This window comes from Marmota monax, unplaced genomic scaffold (assembly GCF_021218885.2).
Source record: "Marmota monax isolate L192 unplaced genomic scaffold, Marmota_monax_Labrador192_F-V1.1 WCK01_AAM20220418_F8-fsc00266, whole genome shotgun sequence".
NCBI lineage: Eukaryota > Metazoa > Chordata > Mammalia > Rodentia > Sciuridae > Marmota > Marmota monax.
The window spans coordinates 660,485-667,252 of record NW_026694572.1 but is presented as its reverse complement, the minus strand read 5'-3'; positions in this window follow the sequence as shown (position 1 = coordinate 667,252).

Here is a 6,768-nt window from a genome sequence, read left to right as displayed (position 1 = left end):
GGACAGGGCAAAGGGCCTGGCCCAGCAAAGGATGGGGGAAATGGTTACGGGGTCACGTAAGGTTCACTGGTGCCTGTGGGGCTTAGTTAAGAACCTCCAACTTGACAGATACTGGAGCCTCCTTTCCAGGTGGCTGTGTCTCTGCAGGATCAAGTCCTGGCAAGTCGGCCGCTGCCGCTTTCTCTTCAGAAATGCACCGTAGGGGAAGGCCCAGCTCCTGGGGATCCAGCAAGACCTTGGAACCTCTCGGGGATGCTGGGAGCTCCGCCTAGAGATTCCACAGCCTCTGGAAACCTGCAGGGCTGAGCCAGGACAAAGAAGCCTCAGAGATGGAGGCAGGGGAACAGGGGTCTCAGTGCCTGTTCCCAGACAAGCCTTGCTAGTCCCCACCTCTCAAAGCACAAGAAAGCATAGCCTCCCGGCCCAGCCTTGCCCCATCTTCCGTGCATCCCCCTCACTGCCACAGGACAACCATCCAGACCCCCCAAAACTGTGAATCACCCACGCACCTCATAAAAGCTGGAACAGGGCTCCCAGCGTTCTCCCCACAGGCACGCAGACCTCTCCCCAGCAGGCAAGCCTGGCCCCACCAGCTGTGCACTCTACCTTTGTCTCCAGGGTCTGAAGCCCAGATGCCCAGGAAGGTCCTTAGGACACAGAGTCCCTCCGGCAAGATGAGGGGGTCACCACTGTGCTCCCCAGCTTGAAGCTGGAGTACAGGATGGGTTCCCTGCCCTGTCCAGGACGCTTGGGCAGCAGTGGAGGGGTCTGTGTGTCTTTCTGGATAATAAAGGGCTTTATGGGCAGTGGAGCCCCGTGTCCAGGGCCACAAAGGGGCAGGAGGGTTGCTTCCGCTACCCCCGCAGGGGCAGGGACCTGGGGCTGCGGGCACTCTGGGGACGGATGCCCAGTGCGTGGCAGGGCAGCCCTCGGGTCAGCCCTCCAAGGAACGCTGCCCACTAATCGGCAGGCTGGGGGCCAGATAATGAATACTCCACATTTTTTGGCGGCTCAAAGGCATGGTTGGAAACAGTCGCTGTTTCATTTTGCAAAAACCACACGCTTTTCGTCTGAGTGCCCGCAGGGAGGGGGTGGACTCCAGAGATGGGGGTATGCTGGGGGCGGGCCTCCTCCTGCACACTGCGGTCATCTCCAAGGCCAGGCTGGCCCTGGCTCCCACCCAGGGGTGAATGCTGAGAGCCAGGCCCTGGAACCCAGGAAAAAAGGACTCGGCCTGCTGCCCCTCGGCACCTGCCCCCTCAGAAACTACTTGGGCCAGGGTCTCTTCCTGTGACTCTGGTGGACACAGAAAAGACTCAGACTCCAGCCTTGAGGGTCTGAGGCCACAGTCAGAAGCTCAAGATGTCCAGGGCGAGGCTCTGCCTAGGGGTAAGTGGCAGGAAAGCTTCCGGAACTTCCCATCTAGAAGCTGATGGGCCAACCCTGCCTGCATCTCAGTGCACAGCTCTGTGCTCCAGGACGGGGACCCAGCGCTCTTCTCACAGGAAGTGCAGGGTGCACAGAAGGGGGGCCTGTGGCTGGATCTGGACCAGCCCTCCCTGCTCCTCCCTCACGCTCAGGGATCCCAGGCCTTCCCCAGACATGGGGCCAAGTCCCTTTTGTTCATGATAGCTGACCAGGAGGACAGTGTCCAGTACAAGGTCATAGTGGGGTCACCCAAGGTCACGGTGAGGTCATCCAAGGTCATATAGGCTCACCAAGGTCACAGTGAGAGGCTCAATCAAGACCACAGTAAGTTCACCCAAGGCCATGGTGGGGGAGTCCAAGGTCACACTGTGGGCAGAGCCCACAGAGCAGTGTTCTCATGCTCACTCTCAGAAGTCACCCATGTTCCCCAGGCATTCTGCCTCCTTGACCCAAACTCAGACCTCTGAGAAGGGCACTGCTGGTCTGCACTCCTGGCCAGGCCTACTAGAGACCCTGAAAGTCCAGCTCACTCCATAGCAATGTCACAGGGTACACAGGGACTGGGGACAGCTCCCAAAGAATTGTCATTTGTGGCTACAGACTGGTCCAAAGGGCCTGGATGGTGGTGTGCCTGCCCCTGAGCCCTGCTCCTTCCACTAGGGCCTGCTGTGGGCTCCCTCAGACCCATCCCCAAGCCACTGTGGACGGCCCATATGGATGGGGCCTAAGCAGGCAGGAGCCAGCAGGGAGGCCAGGGCCACTCTACATGCTCAGCTTCATTGTAAGAGGTTCTGAGAGGGCAGGAGTGCAGGAGGGTTCTGCCTGTGGGATGGGATGTGGAGCTCACGCAAGACCTGACCAGCCAGTGGGCACAGACATCCAGGTGGCACGCTAGCCACCCTCCACATAGCTCTGGGCTCCACTGCACCTTCCCAGTACCCATGAGGTCAGGGGTACCCTGCAGGGTCCCCCATGGCTGTCTGTCTCTGCTGCCCCAGGACCCAGACAGTCTCTGAGTGTGCACATGCACAGCTGGGTCTAGCTGCTGGCCCCTGGCCTGTGCGAACAGGCTCTATAGAAAGGCATCTTTCTGCCACTGAGCTGACAGTTCTGGGGTATTTCCCAAGGTCCTCAGGGACCCCGCAGGGAGGAGCCTGACTCATTCTCCCTGTTCCTGGGACCTCTCTCCCAGGAGCTCTGCCAGTCTTTCAGGCACCATTTGGGGGTTTGGGGGCCAAAGCACCCCAGATGCCCACTTTGCAGCCCCATCTTTGAACAGGGCACCTCCTGTCTACAGCTCCCAGTACAACCCCACCCTGTAGCAGAATGGACACAGGACCCCACTCAGGGTCCACCTGAGCCAGCAGGAGAGCCCACCTGCATGGTGAGAACCAGGGACTCGCGTGGGTGGAACAAATTCCAGGGCTCCAGGGCCACGCGTCCAGCTGCCTCTGGAGACGGAGGACAATAAGCCTGGCCTGTGATGTGTGGCAAGAAGCCGGGGGCCTGAGGAAGTCCTGCCCGACCCTCCCTTCTGCTTCTGCCAGTCTGACTAGCTTGCCATTCACTGCCACTGTCAACTGGAGAACGAGGAAGGTGGGGCAGGCAGGGTAGGGTAAGCTGGTCCCCAGATATATGCACATGGAAGGTGTTGGGCCAGTCCCTGAGGTGGGGCAGCCAGCGGGGAGCTTCATTGTCCTCAGGCTGGACCCAAAGGCTAGCACCGTGAGCACACGGGATGGAGACCGCAGCCTGGGGTCATCTTCGGTGAGAATCATAGGACCGTGGAGCACCAGAGGGGATAAAGTCAAAGGTTGGGGCCAGTGGAGGTCCACCTGCCCCAGAGCAGAATCCTGCACAGAGGCCCCGATATCCCACAGGGCCCTTCTCATGGCCTCCTTCCTATGGAGACCTGAGCCTTGAGTGGTTGGGCCAGGAACCAGGCACAGGGGCAGCATGGGTCAGAGCTGCCAGGTAGACTGAGGGTCTGATGGGGTACATCTACACCTTTCCCTGGGGTGCCTCTTGGGAGTTTCCCACAGGCTCATCAACCCCGCCCAGTCACCATCATTCTGGTTTACAGATGAGGAAACTAAGGCTCGAGCAGTCAAGGCAGGCTGATGGGCACCCGCTGCATACGCACCTGGGCACCACACAGAGGCCTACCAACCACCCACACAGCAGTCAGTACAGGGAAGGCCGTCTAGGGTGCCCTCAGTGCTGGACAGCATGGGAGGAGCCTGCCCCAGGTAAGAGGCCCCCCTCCCAGCAGCCAACCCCCCATAAAACAGGTCCTCAGTCACAGGAAGCCACATGTCAAACCCACAACGTGCAAGCTGCCTCCACTCTGCGCAAGTGAATTTTTAATTTAAACCAACATTCTTTTAAAAAAAATTAAATCAAACTATTTTAAACTTTCTATCAGAGCCAAAAATGAAATATCAAGCATTGTCACTAAAGTACTTTTAATCCAAAGCACAGCTTAACGCCGACCCGTCTGTCACAGCCGTCTGGAACACAGGCCAGGCCACACGACTACAGTGGAGCACCCAGCTCTCGGGGCTCAGCCTGGGAACTGGGGACCTATTATTTTGTCATCATTCCCAGGACTGAGGCCATGCCCCACACCCCAACACCCACTGCACCCTGCTTGAAGCAGAACAGGCCTTAAGGTGACAGTCCCCCCTGAGCATTCTTGGGAGGCTGCCTGGGCCCTAAGCCTCTCCGTCCCCTCACCTTACCTTACTGGGGAGGATGCTGAAGGCCCTCCACTCTCGGACTGCACCCCTGAGCCTAGGATGCTGCACCCTGGCCTCAGCCAATTTCCAGCAGGTCAGGGAGGTGCAGGAAGGGCCACCAGTCCAGGCTAGAGGCATCGGACATCAGGGTTCCTAGGTTAGAGATTGGGACAGTCCCAAAGCCTCTGCATGCCTCAGTTTCTCAGCTGTGACACAGGGTGCTAGCAGCAGTCCAGGACGCCCCCATCAGGGGAACATGTGAGCAGTGACTGAGGCTTGAGCTCAAATCCAGCTTCTTCCTGTGACCTTAGTAGTATGCTCTGGGTGGGGGTTGGGGGGTGTCCCTGCTGTAGCAATTCTTGTTCCATCTCATGGGAGGATCCAGACACTCTTTGAAACTGGAGCAAGTGGTTGTAAGTGAAAAGCAAAGAGCGCTTGTTCCTGGGCTTGGCTGCCATTGGCTGTCCATGATGGCTGTCCACGATGCCGTCAGGACAGTCAGCCAGCACCAGGCAGGGGCAGGGGTGGGGGGGAGGCTGCCAAGGCCCGCACCCACAGCAGCAGGGAGTCCGAGGCCCAGAGAGAGTGAGGTTCCTAGACACACCTGGCCTCCACAGAATTCCTCCACTGCCTGCCCACCCCCCACCCCCCAACCATATCCCTGGGACAGTCCATTCAGGGTCCCTCCAAGGAAGTCACAGCATCTCAAAGGGCACAGCTCCATCTTGAAAAGGAGCAACTTTCTAGTAGGCTCAAGTTCCCATCCCTAGACTCTCTGGAAAAAACCAAAGCTGAGTACAGAGGGGTCACAGGTCACCTGCAGTGTCCATGCCAAGGGCACTTCTCTGCAGACTCAGGCAGAGGTCCAGCTGCTCCTGACTCTGGAGCCTGGCCGCAGCTGGGACAGTCCCAGGCAGCCGGGACAGTGGGGCTGGCTGGTTGGAGCCAGCCTTGTCCAACCAGCTCACAGACCAGGATGCCCGGATGAAGGGGCACCTAGACCTAGAGAAGGAGCCCAGCAAAAGCTGCAAGATTGGCAGGCCTTGGCAAGAACAAGCTGTGAGCAAGGCCAGAACAGGGACCTGTTTCCAACCACTGCTCAGGCCCAGAAACACCAGGGGTTGGTGCGGCCTGCTCCCAAGGTCACAGCACCAGGTGGTGGGAGATGCCAAAGTCCACCCCACCACACATACACCCTACCCCAGGAAGTCCCAGGCACATGACAGGCAGTGTCCTTACTACGCTGAGCAGAGGTGCAGGTGGAGGCCCTGGCTCAAGGTTAAAGCTCCCAAGACAGAAGAGGGCCCTGAGCAGAAGCTGTCTTCTGGGGCTCACACCCAGGTGCAGCCCGAGGCCAGGCCAGAGGGGTTGCAGGCAGGAGGAGAAATGCCAGGAATTCAGGACAGACCTGCAACAAAGGCTGCAGGAGAGGGCGGAGGCTCGGAACAATCCAGCCACAGACCACAGCCTCCCTGGCCTAGAGCCCCACCTCCACCCGCCTGCCAGGCCAGCACTCCCCAGCAGACCAGGAGGGGCCAGCTGGGCTCCACCAGGACCCTCCACCTGGGGAGCGGTAAAGAAACCCACAGGCCAGCTCCCACAAGTGCCACTCCTCTGCAGTGGCCCAGGACTGCTCTAGTTTTAATGGACACGGTATCTCACCGGATGGCCTTGCACATACTAAGCAGCACATCAGCATCTCACAAAAACACAAATGACAGGCTTACACATCGGATGCATCAGAGGTACACTTCAGGTACAGTATTGAGATGGCAGAGGGGGCGGGGCAGGACTTTAGCCCCTGGTACAGCATCTGTCCATCCACAGAGAGGAGGTGGGGACACTCCTGGCCTGGCCTCCAGCACATGCCCTCCAGCCTTGCTTTGGTAACTTTAAGGAGACACTTAATAAGCCCTAGCACTGTGGAGCCGGACACAGGCCTCCATCCTAGAGACAATCCCACAGGCAACAGGGGCTGAGAGCTAGAGGCACCGGGAAGGAAGTGGCCGTCCAGGTTTCAGGCAGACTGCATCAAGGCAGGCGGTCACAGCCGGGCTCGCCATCTGACACTCGTCCCCACAGCAGGACAGCACTCTCTGGTCCATCCTTGTCCGCTCTGGAGTCCAACGGCAGCAGCCTTCTAGAAGCCCATGTACAGCCAGGTCCAGGGACTCCAGCCAGATGGTTCCAGTCCCCATTTTCACCCAACAACTGCCCATGCAACAGGTCACAGGAACAAGACTCCAGAAGACACCAGAAACATGACCACAAAAATGCTTCCCCCACGGGCATCCGTCTTGATGGCTTTTTTTTTTTTCTTTTGGTTCAAAAAAAAAAAAAAAAGAACAGCAGGTTTGCAGGTAGACAAAACCGATAATATTAAAAATACAAACTTCACCTTTACAAATCAAAATGAAAAGGACAAAGAAACCACACACACACACACACACATTTCTGTTAATACAAGCAAAGCACAACATTTTACCAAAAATAAAGAATCTAGGTTCTGCCCCGATGCCCCTGCAGGTGGGGAGCCTGCATCATCGGGAAGCCACTCTGCTCGATGGCTTGCGTGGAGTCCTCTCGAAATGGCTTAAATCAG